Source organism: Octopus bimaculoides, chromosome 17, assembly GCF_001194135.2.
Source record: "Octopus bimaculoides isolate UCB-OBI-ISO-001 chromosome 17, ASM119413v2, whole genome shotgun sequence".
Taxonomy (NCBI): Eukaryota; Metazoa; Mollusca; class Cephalopoda; order Octopoda; family Octopodidae; genus Octopus; species Octopus bimaculoides.
The window spans coordinates 8,621,052-8,633,521 of record NC_068997.1 but is presented as its reverse complement, the minus strand read 5'-3'; the positions used below and the strand labels follow the sequence as shown (position 1 = coordinate 8,633,521).

The 12,470-nt window shown below is 35.8% G+C and overlaps 1 protein-coding gene across 1 annotated transcript in view; it reads right to left on the bottom strand.

Moving 5' to 3' along the window:
* Nucleotides 1-12,470, bottom strand: part of LOC106872674 (bromodomain adjacent to zinc finger domain protein 2B) — a 268,130-nt gene that overhangs the window by 240,041 nt on the left and 15,619 nt on the right. The window contains exon 2 of the mRNA XM_052974123.1: nt 2,479-2,540. The gene's annotated coding sequence lies outside the window, so the exon portion shown is untranslated. The remainder of the gene's footprint in view (nt 1-2,478; nt 2,541-12,470) is intronic.

The window sequence follows — 12,470 nt, the reverse complement described above, 5'->3', positions numbered from 1 at the left end:
ATATATATATATATATATATATAACATACATACATATATATATATATATAAAAACATACATACATATATATATATATATATATATATATAAAAACATACATACATATATATATATATATATATGTGTGTGTGTGTGTGTGTGTACATGTGAGTGTGTGTGAGTGCATGTATGTTTGTATCTGTGTGTGTGTGTGTGTGTGTAGAGGGAGAGAGAGAGAGAGAGAGAGAGAGAGAGGTGTGTGTCTATACTACAAAGAGGAAAGGAAAAGAAAAGACAAGGTAGGAGGACTTCTCCTTCGAGATAATCCTGAGGCATTACTAAATTGAAATAATCCACAAACTGTGTGAGTAAAACCCCAAGAATAATGTAAAAAAGACAACAATTTAAAAAAACAAACAAACATACAAAAGTCATGTGACAATAAAAAAAAGGGGGGGGGCATGGCTGTGAATAGAAGTCTTGAGGTACTGCCTCAACCACACTGATGTAGTAAATGCATAACCAAAAGAAACTACTGTGTCTAATAATCGATATGCCAATTCCTTCAGGCAGAAATGTATCATCATTAAAAGAAGCTGAATTTTTGTTTTTTTATCTTATTAATACAGCCATAAGGTAATTTAAAAATTACATATTATTTTTAAAATGTATAAACACTGAAATAAGTCGTGCAGTTGCGTTTAGTTTCCTTAAATTAACTTTGCTGAGTCATTTTAAGTAGATTTTGTGCAAATGTTTCTCTAACTAAATTCTTTTATTCTTTTAAATGGGTCTAAACTTAAATTAATGACCTCGAAGCATGCAAAAGATTTTGACATATAAATTTTTGGCAGTGTTGTTTACATGTGGACAGGGTAGGTACTTCTAGGCTGTGATTGGAAGAATAGCAAGGTGGTGGTGGTGGTGGGGAGCTTTTGCAGGGTTACTTTTGTAGTATGTATAGTAATAGGATCAATAACAGCAAAAAAAAAAAAGGGGACAAGAAGGAAAACAAAAAGAATTTTTTTTTTTTAATTACAATGAAAGTTGGGATTGCTTTCAGATGGAGCTTTTTAGATAACAATAGTTGATAACATTAGGCAGAAAATTTGACAATGTCCTGGGTTATATTTTGACACCTGCTAATTTTGATAAGCACCATTTGATAATGGTGTGTGAGTAAGAAACTTGCTTTGCAAACACATAGTCTCAGGTTCAGTCCCACTGTGTGACACCTTGAGTAAGTGTCTTTTACTATAGCCCCAAGCTGACCAATGCCCTTGAGGGTGAATGTGTGTGTGTGTGTGTGTTCTCCAAACCACCCCTTCATGATAGCCAGTGTTGGATTGTTCACATCCCTGTAATTTAATGGTTTGGCAAAAGTGACCAACAGAATGAGTACCAGGCTTAGAAACTATATACGGGGGGAGGGGTGTTGATTTACTTGACTAAACACTTCAAGATGGTGCCCTAGCATGGTCGCAGCCCAATGAATGAGACAAGTAAAAAAATAATAATAAATAAACAAAAGATAAAATAAAAGATAATCCACAGTGACTGCCACCATCTATGATTGTCTCTCAATGGCAGAATAAAAAATTTGATGTGATATTGATATTGTAATGAAAAAAACCTTCTGTCAAAAGGTAAGCAAACAAAGAGCAACAGAATATAAAGAAATGAGAACAACAGAACGAAACAATTACATTACTTCATCCATGCTCCCCAACAGTATACATATATACATGTGGAGGTGCAATGGCCCAGTGGTTAGGGCAGCAGACTCACGGTCATGGGATCGTGGTTTCGATTCCCAGACTGGGCGTTGTGAGTGTTTATTGAGTGAAAACACTTAAAGCTCCACAAGGCTCTGGCAGGGGATTGGTGGAAAACCCTGCTGTACTCTTTCACCACAACTTTCTCTCACTCTTTCTTCCTGTTTCTATTGTACCTGTAATTTCAAAGGGGCCAGCCTTGTAACACACTGAAGCAAAATGAAATGAAGTGTTTTGCTCAAGAACACAATGTGCCATTGATCTGGGAATTGAAACCACGATCTTGTGATCGTGAGTGCAACACCCTAACCACTGGACCAAGGACAATTAAGGTAATGTAATCCAAAATGTTAAAATGTTAAAATGTTGGGATGGTCACAGCTGGAATGCTTTTCAACACAGGTTTGATTACTCAAGGTTGACCTGATAGAGTTAAACAACAGCAGTAAACCACACCTCACCAATCCCACTCTTTCCATCACCGCATGCCTCTCTCGTGCCACACACACACACACACACACACACACACAGAGTTAGTACTTCACAGAAATTCTTTGATATCAGAATTGCACTCCCCTGTGTGACATGAACAGCCAAAACAAGTTTAAGCTGCATATGTTTAATCTGAACATAAACCAGATTGACCATACTGACCTCAGAGGTCATAGGTAACACCATTTATTTATTTTTTTTCCTATAAGAGACAAAGAAAGATCAACTTACCAGTAATAACCAAAGCAGAAGCTTATGTCAGCTTTATAATAATTACAAATCATCTCAGGTAACTAGAAAGATAAAAAGAAAAGAAAATACATTTTTAAAAATTGCTTATAATTATTGGTATATTTAGGGATGATCATATTTTAGCCATTTAACCACATGCACTATATGCTTGGCCTTCACTTTACCTCTATCAGTATCATTATTATTATTATTCCTTATTTTGACCACCTCTACGTTCTGAGTTCAAATTCCGCTGAGACTGACTTTGCCTTTCATCCATTCGGGGTCGATAAAATAAGCACCAGTTGAAGACTGGGATTGATGTAATTGACTCGTCCCCTCCCCACAAAATTGCTACCCTTGTGGCAAAATTTGAAACCATTATTATTATTATTATTATTATTATTATTATTATTGTTCTCTCTTTTGTCTAAGAAATCATTTGTCACACATCCTGTGACCTCTTCAATGACTCTCCATCTTATGTGTCTCTTGTTCCATTTAGTCTGTTTTTAAATGATTTACAACTAGGTAAGAAGAGAAGTACGACAAACAATCCATGGATGGAGACATGGCTCTCAACCATTTATTGACTCAGGTGGACGGATCCTCGTAGCCATTCAATATTTTTAAAATTCTATATCTTTATAATCGAACATTATTAAGAATTGCATTTGAAAACATTGCTCAGGTATTTTGTGCATTGTAGAAATATAACCAATTTACTCTTTTATTTGTTTCAGTCATTTGACTGCGGCCATGCTGGAGCACTGCCTTTAGTCGAACAAATCAATCTCAGAACTTATTCTTTGTAAGCCTAGAACTTATTCTATTAGTAGCTTCTGCCAAACTGCTAAGTTATGGGGACGTAAACACTCCAGCATCGGTTGTCAAGTGAAGGGGGGACAAACACAAACGTGTGTGTGTGTGTGTGTGTGTAACACAAATAATAAATGATTATATGCATATATACGTACATGTATGTACATACTTACATCTACCTGTATATATAGATGCATATATGGGTACAGGACATTGCAAACAAAGTGTAGACAAAATGATAAACGAGTACAGAAAACACACAGGCCACATACAGAACATCTCCTTCATCAGCTATCCCCATTCTAACACCGGTATTTCTTTCAGTTTCCATCTATCAAATCCACTCAAGAATTTGGTCAGCCTGAGACTATAGCAGAAGACACTTGCCCAAGGTGCCACGCAGTGGGACTGAACCCAGAACCATGTGGTTGATAAGCAAGTTACTTACCACTGCAGATAAATTTTAACAACAAAATCTTATATGAACCCTCAAAGGTCCATATAAGACCCCCAGCTGAGAACCAATGATCTCAAGGGTTTACTCAATTTCACTTAAAATGCCAAGATTATGGTATGAGAAATTTTATGGGATTAAAGTCTGAACCCACCTCACAACTCTTGGGTTATGGCAAAAAGAAATCTGTGTTTTATACCCAATTCCACTCTTGCTCAAGATGTCATGAAGTGGGACCGAACCTGGAATTAGTAACTTTCCCCAGGATACTGTACAGGGAGAGCAAGTCTGGAATGAGACACTTGCCCAAAGTGCCATGCAGTGGGACCAAAGTGGAAACACATAAATTTGGTTTCACATAGGCGCAGGAGTGGCTGTGTGGTAAGTAGCTTGCTTACCAACCACATGGTTCTGGGTTCAGTCCCACTGCGTGGCACATTGGGCAAGTGTCTTCTACTATAGCCTCGGGCCGACCAAAGCCTCGTGAGTGGATTTGGTAGACGGAAACTGAAAGAAGCCCGTCGTATATATGTGTATATATATATATGTTTGTGTGTCTGTGTTTGTCCCCCCACCATCGCTTGACAACCGATGTTGGTGTGTTTACGTTCCCATAACTCAGCGGTTCGGCAAAAGGGATCGATAGAATAAGTACTAGGCTTACAAAGAATAAGTCCTGGGGTCAATTTTCTCGACTAAAGGCGGTGCTCCAGCATGGCCGCAGTCAAAAATGACTGAAACAAGTAAAAGATTCAAAGAGTAAGAGAGTATATTTTGCTAGAAGACATCTCAAGGTACCGTGCAGTGGGGTCGGGGGAGGTGTCGAACCCACTGAAACCCCATCTACCTACTTCACTTACAAAACCAAGGATTAATTCAAACATATGGCAGAAAACATCCAGAATGTTGTTCAATGGGATCAAAACTAGAATTATGTTCTTGTGAAAGCAAACTTTTTAACCTCATGGCTTTGGCAACATTAAGTTTAGGTCTGTCAGTATATTATATATAGAAACAGGAACAACAAGAGAAGCTGCAACATAAATCTCTAAGACCAGTATGGTATATATTAGTGAAAAATAAATAAATAAATAAAGTAAATATTTTATAGATTCTGTCTTGTAATATAAAGAATGTCAGTATATTTATTATCAGTAGCTTCTATAACTTTACCATCAAAATGATAAAATGTGTGTGTGTGTAAGCCTTTATGATGAACATATAGATGCTACACTTTATTTAAGTACATATATACTAGATACTTAGAATCTATCAGATATAAGCTGTGCCTACATACATATATATACACACATACATATATCATACACATGAATGATGTATGTACTGCAAACATAAATATATCATTTATTTGTGCACACATACACACACACACACACATACACATTTGTGTGGAGGGAAGTATATAAAACCATTGATAATACTATCACTTATACATTGCAGAAATGAAAAGCATTGCAATTCTAAAATGTGACAAAGCGCAAAAGGAAAACAAAAGAAAAACTACTATGTCAATGGAAAATACAAGAGATGCATAAAACAAGAGGGGATGGGCAGCAGGGAAAGAAAGGGAGAAGGAGAGGGCGCATAGAATATAACAACTACTACTACTACAACTACAACTACTACTACTACTACTACTACTACAATGAGTGAGTACATTTGTCTATTTCTTAGCAAAAGGAATGCTCCTTCATCATGGACAGAAATTTTCATAGTTATTCAGTAAGTGACCCAGATTTTAGGCATATACAAATCAATACCTGACGATATTGGATTGGATATACATAAAAACCAAAGACAAGAGAATTACTGTGAGAGAGAGAGAGAGAGATAAAAAGAATGAAAGAATGAACAGACGAATGAAAGAAAGAAAAGAAATAAAACAAACAAACAAACAATGGATAAATCGAATGAAATTTCTTAATCTAAGTCCCCCTCTCCCCACCCACCACCCACTCTCTCTCTCTGTCAATATGCGAAACATTAAAGTGTAAAACTGAGCCAGTAAAGAATTCTGAATAAATAAATAAATTAATAATAAAAACTAATTATTATTTTGAATAATGAATCTAGGAAGGAAAAGCTGATATTAAAAAAATTGTTCCGAATTTAGGCACAAGGCCAGTATTTGAAATTTTTTTAAAATATTTTTGAGGGGAGGGAGTTCTTGTCAATTACATCCGCTTCAATGTTTGGATGGTATTTTACTGACCCTGAAAGGAAGAGAGGCAAAGTTGACCTCAGAGGGATTTGAACTCAGAATGCAAAGAGCCAGAATAAATACCACAAGGCATTTTTTTTGTGTGTGTGATGCTTTAGCATGTCCGCCAATCCACCTCCCCCATGTTTCCACTAATAAGCACAAGGGCTGGAATTTGGTGCAGAGTGGAGAAGCTGATTATATGACTGGTACTTTATTCCTAACAACCACCCGCCAACCCACCCCCCAAAAGCGGGCGAAAGGCGAAATCAATGACGAAGGCACTTGAACTCAGAATGCCAAACGAGAAGAAATGCCACGGAGCACTCTGCCAGCTCACCATCTCAATATTGGTTTCAAATTTTGGCACATTACATTGAACCCCCAGGGCTCAACTGGTACTCATTTCATCAACGCTCAAAAAGATGAAAGGCAAAGCTGACTCTGACAGAATTTGAACTCAGAATGTCAAGATTGACAAAATACTGCTAAGCATTTAGTCTGGCGTGCTAATGACTCTGCCAGCTTATTTAATGTTAATGATAGAATAGATTTTAAGCTACTTTCACTATAGCTTTCTTTCTAATTATTCTTTTTCTCTGCTGTCGTTTAACCCTAATCAGCTCTGACTGAATAGACTTGTGATCAAAGGCACTCCTGCCATGACCCCACTGCCTTTTCCAATGTGCAAGAGAACCAAAAACTATATTATCCAAAGTGTTCTTTTCTGAGAAATGAGAGTGCAATTTTCTAACAAACCATATGGCCACATAGAAGCCCAAGTTTTCTCTGGTTGGCTTTTTCTTTATTTTCATAATTGATTCTGGTAAAAAAACAAAAAATAAAAAGCTGCTAGCATTGTAATGTTTCTTCATCCATCACTCCTTGTGGCCAATAAAAGAAATTATTACTATGTTCCCTTTATTGATGCCCCTGTGGCAAATAAAATATATCACCATCATTATTATTTTATGCAGTTGGCTAGTGTTATTTTAACAAGCAGTCAGTCATATATATTATATTATATATATGTGTGTATATGTACACAGACATACATATTACATTTTTCTCTCTTCATTCATTATTGCATTTTCTAATATTTCTTACAGTAACATCTACTGCTACCACCACCACCACCACCACCACTTAATATGACAACTATCATCATCATCATCATCGTCACTGTCATCATCAAGTGGTAATACAAAAAGGGGGGAAAAATGTCTTCAAAAAGGCAAGTGAATCAATCTCCTTCCCACTCCCCTGCCAGTCCCCTCCATTCCATGGCAACCACTGATGTCTCTGGTTTATATGTTGTGGGTTAAAGTGACAGCGGTGGGGGGGAAGGCTTTTGTTAAGTCACAACAAATTATACACCATTTGATGAGAGAGAGAGAGAGAGAGAGAGAGAGAGAGAGAGAAAGAGGGGGAGGGAGAGACAGACAGCTGAAGTGAAAGAGAATATATTTTTTAGACTGCTACAAGGTCACAAATTTGTAGGGTTTGTTTGCTTAATCAGAGGTCAGCCCTGATTAAATCGCATTCCAGTTGTGACCATCCCACCTTTGTAGTTTAGTTTTTGTGATGGTGGTGGTGGTGGTGGAGGCATTGTTCAATGAGCTTGTTCTTTAATTAAGATACAATATTTTCTGGCATGCAAGATCAATTTTTCAGACCAAAATAAAAAGGTAGGTCAACTTTGAAGAACCAAAAATTCTATGTAAAATGCAGCAAGATTTCAAAAGAGAGCAATGATGCTTGATTAATTAATTATACTACATGTTTGCACTACATACCACATCAACCTGTATGCTGAAAAATACAGCAACAGGCTTCTCCAAGGAAGGGTACCTGACTGTAGAAAATCTGCCTCAATGAACTGTCTGACCAATGAAAAGCAATGAGAAGAGGATGTTAAATTTATGATGATGATGATGTAGATTCCATGGACATGATTCCACTGAAATAGTAATTCCAATATTGATGATTAAAGGCTGACAAACAGGACTTGAATCCAAGAAGCAAGGAACCATTATTATTACATCTGGTCCCTACCTACATCTATTACACTGAACCATGACGGGTTAAGGTAAGAAAGTATTCATTAAATATACAGTGTGCCTATTTCTTACAACCAGAGTAGGTACCTCCACACGGTGCCTATTTTCATTTATTCTGCCAAAGGGAATTGGTGAGAGTTAAGTTACTTTGGCACCTTTGGGCCATTAACAGCTGCTGCTTCAAATGGCAGTCTCAGACACTTTCTCGTCCTCCAACTAAAAATATAAGTTTGACTGACAGAATTGCTAGAACATTGCACAAAATGCCTTGTGATATTTAGTTATGGCCCTTTATATACTGAGTTCAAGTCCCACAGATGTCATATTCGCCCTCTATCCTTCCAAGGGTCAATAAGATAAGTATTAGTCAAATCAACTGCTTTTCAACCCCTGAATTCATGGCCTTGTAACTTATATAACATACCATGGTTCCCCACTCCCCCAATTTCAAGCCTTATGCCTATAGCAGAAAGAAATGATGAACTGGCAGAATGGTTAGCATGCTGGACGAAACATTTAGCTGTATTTTAACCATTACTACGGTCTGAGTTCAAATCCTGCTGAGGTCAACTTTGCCTCTCATCCTTTTGGGGTCGATTAAATAAGTACCAGTTACACACTGGAGTCGATGTAATCGACTTAAACCCTTTGTCTGTCCTTGTTTGTCCCCTCTATGTTTAGCCCCTTGCGGGCAATAAAGAAGTAAATATTTGAATTGCTTTCTCACAGTCACCTCCTCCTCCTCCTCCCCTGTTTAAGTTAAAATGAAATAATAACCCAAAGTAATTTTTCACTCTCTATCTCTCTCTCCTGTTCTCCCTGTCTCTCTCTCATTTTGTTTTTTAGACTGGAATGTCAAGAAGACTGTTTCGAGTGAGAGGTGTCAGCCATGCTCTCAACCAATAACTGAGCGTATAATCTCAGACATTAAAATGATAATAAAAACAATCCTAAATTTATTTTTTTATCTTTATAACAAGAAAAGAAAAAAGAAAAAAATAAAGAAGAAAAAAAAAACAAGCTATAGAAAGAATTATCAATCATGCCACTTAGACCAGCTGGCTAACAATTTTGAAGAAGGGATGTGGGGAGGGAATAATAATAATAAACTCTTTCATTTGCCACAAGGGCCAATAAAAATAATAACAGAAACTAACATTTGAGGCATTGGTTAAAACAATAATTTAAAATTATTGTTGACTTCGGATGACACAGTGATACTGCTGATGAGGATTATAAAAAGAAAGTAGAGAGAGAGTGACAGACAGACAGACAAAGAGGACATGTGTATGTGTGTATGAAAGTATGTATGTATGAATGAGTGTACAGTTACTTGTCCTGTTTGTCAATCTATTAAGCTGTGCAATATATTAAAAGCATGTTGTCTCAAGTTTAGTTAATAACAACAATATCGAATCAGTGTTTAAAAAAATAAAACTAAAAATTTTAATTTCTCTTGAGTGGAAAAGGAGAGCAAAGTAGGACAAAAGTTGGTCAGAGATCTTGAAATTAGAATGAAAGTCTGGGAGCAAAGAAATGTTTTAAAGTGAACTATTCCATGTCTGTGATTAACCCTTTTGTTACCAACCTGGCTGAAACTGGCTCCGACTCTTGAGTACAAAATGTCTTGTTTTTTCATAAGTATTGAATCAAAATCTTCCACCAAACCTTAGTCACAATTTATGTTCCTAACACTAGCTGAATGGTAACTAAGTTATTTTATTAAATTCTTTGTTATATTTAAAACAATTGAAAGAAATACAGAGCATCTCAAAATGAATACAGGAATGAAAGAGTTAAGTGGCTTTCAGATGTTGTCTGGCGACTCTAGGATCAGATTGATGGGTTCAAGTTTTGGCACAAGATCAGCAATCTCAGGGAAGTGGGTAAGTCGATTACATTGACCCCAGCGTATAACTGGTATTTATTTTATCGAACTCAAAGAGGATGAAAGGCAAAGTCGACTTCAGAAGAATTTGAACTCAGAAAGTAAAGATAGACAAAATGCCTCTTAGCACTTTACCCAGCCTGCTAACGATTTACATAGAAATTAGGCGAGGAGTTTGCGACGACGGCGACGGCAGCGGAACAGCTTTAATAATAATAATAATGATAATAATGATAATAATAATAATAATAATAATAATAATAATGTAAGTTGCCAAAATAGTTATGGGAAATTTCTTGTGTAAGAAAGGGGATCTTTACAATCAACAGTGAACTACATCGGCCTCAATACTCAACTGGTACTTAATTTATCAACCCTGAAGGGATAATATGTTGGACTCTTGTACCAAACTGTTAAGTTACACACGGATATAAACAAACACAAAGACATACATGCACCTGTATACACAATGGGCTTCCATACAGTTTCGATTTACCAAATTCACTCACAAGGCATTGGTTAGCCCAGCGTTATAGTAGAAAACACTTGCCCAAGGTGCCAAACAGTGGGACTGAACCTGGAACCCTGTAGTTGCAAAGCAAGCTTCTTTGTGACACAACCAATCCGGCAGGCACATTTTGTTTTTGTTATTATTGAAGATATTAATGGATGAAGGTAATTTTTTTAATCTTTTTTTTATAAACTTTGTAAAATTATTTTATACGAGAGAAAGAGAGATAAAGAGAAAGAAGAAATAGACAAATTAAAGAAAGGTATATATGTTTAAAATCCTTTTTATATATTGAGAGAGAGAGGGGGGGAGAAAGATGATGAAAAAGAGAAATAGAGCAAAAGAAAAAAGAGAGAGAAGAGTCGAGAGGAAGAAGTGAGTAAAGTATAAGGAGAAGAAATTTTGGATAAATTTGCTACAGTAATGTTCTTTCATTCTAAAATTAAGTTCTCTTAACATCATCGCACTCTTCCAAAGAAGTAAATGTTCTTCTATCAACTAATTTTAGTTATTCACAAAGACAGCATTTACATAGAATTTTTGATTTTGATAATTATTTACAAGAAAAACAAAAAAACAAAAAACATTCAAATTGCATTTATCAAAGGAAAGTTCAAGAAGGTGTTTAAGTTATGTGATTTATAAAAACTCCAAATGGTATAGAAAAATAATAATAAAAAAAATAATAATAAAGCAGTTGTAAAAAGCAAAACAAAAAATTCTATTCAGTGTAAAATAAAAAATAAAAAAATTTAAATAAGATACGAAACAAATGGGGATTTTTTTTTTTATTTCTCCCTTAAGTGACAGCTAATCCAATCACAACATTTGACCTCAATAATTTTTCAGAATTTCTAAAGAAATGAAACTGAAATTAGTGACGAAAAAATGCTTTTCCTTTTTACTATAAAGAAGCTAAAATAAGGTTTGTGTGTGTGCATGCGTAAATATATATATATACATACAAACACACACATATATATATATATATACACACAGCTAGACAGTCACACACATATAAAATAAGTTATTTAGTTATATATATTTTTAAAAAAATTTATGATTTTTAACTTGAAAGTTAACTGGCAACTACATAAAACCACAAAGTTTGTATTACAATTATAGTTTCTTTTAAGCATCATCACCATCATCATCATCATCATCACCACCACTCAAAAGTCGTGTTCCAGCTTTGAATTAAAACTAGTCCTCTCTTTTCAGTATTTCCTCCCACATTATAGATCTTCTCTGGTGTCACTGATTAACCCTTTTTGCATTCACATATTCTGTCAAACGTAATGCATATTTATTCACATTATTTTGAATTAATCATGCATTATATCATAACCTTGAAATTTCAATGATGTTGATTGTATATTTTTAGAATGACATTGTAGGGTAGGTAAGAGAGGCTAGATCTGGCCAGTTTGAACATAAAACATAAATACTTGTGTCAGATATAGCTGGTTTAAATAAGGAGTGTTTCAAAGGTATATATTCTTTTCTACTCTAGGCTCAAGCCCTGAAATTTTGGGGGAGGGGGGGGCAGTCGATTAGATTGACCCCAGTATGCAACTGGTACTTAATTTATCAACCCCCGAAAGGATGAAAGGCAAAGTCGACCCCGGTGGAATTTGAACTCAGAACATAAAGACAAACGAAATACCGCTAAGCATTTCATCCGGCGTGCTAATGCTTCTGCTTCTGCTAGCTCACCACCTTTCGAACATAATAACATTAACCTCTTAATGTAAAGAACTTTCTAAAACAAGACAGAAAGTTATACAATGAATGAGTATTAAACTTTTTGCATTAATCCTTTAATATCATATTATGCAGAAAGCTGGCAGAATTGTTAGTGGCTGTGTGGTAAGTAGCTTGCTTACCAACCACATGGTTCCGGGTTCATTCCCACTGTGTGGCACCTTGGGCAAGTGTCTTCTACTATAGCCTCGAGCCGACCAAAGCCTTGTGAGTGGATTTGGCAGACGGAAACTGAAAGAAGCCTGTCGTATATATATATATATATATATGTG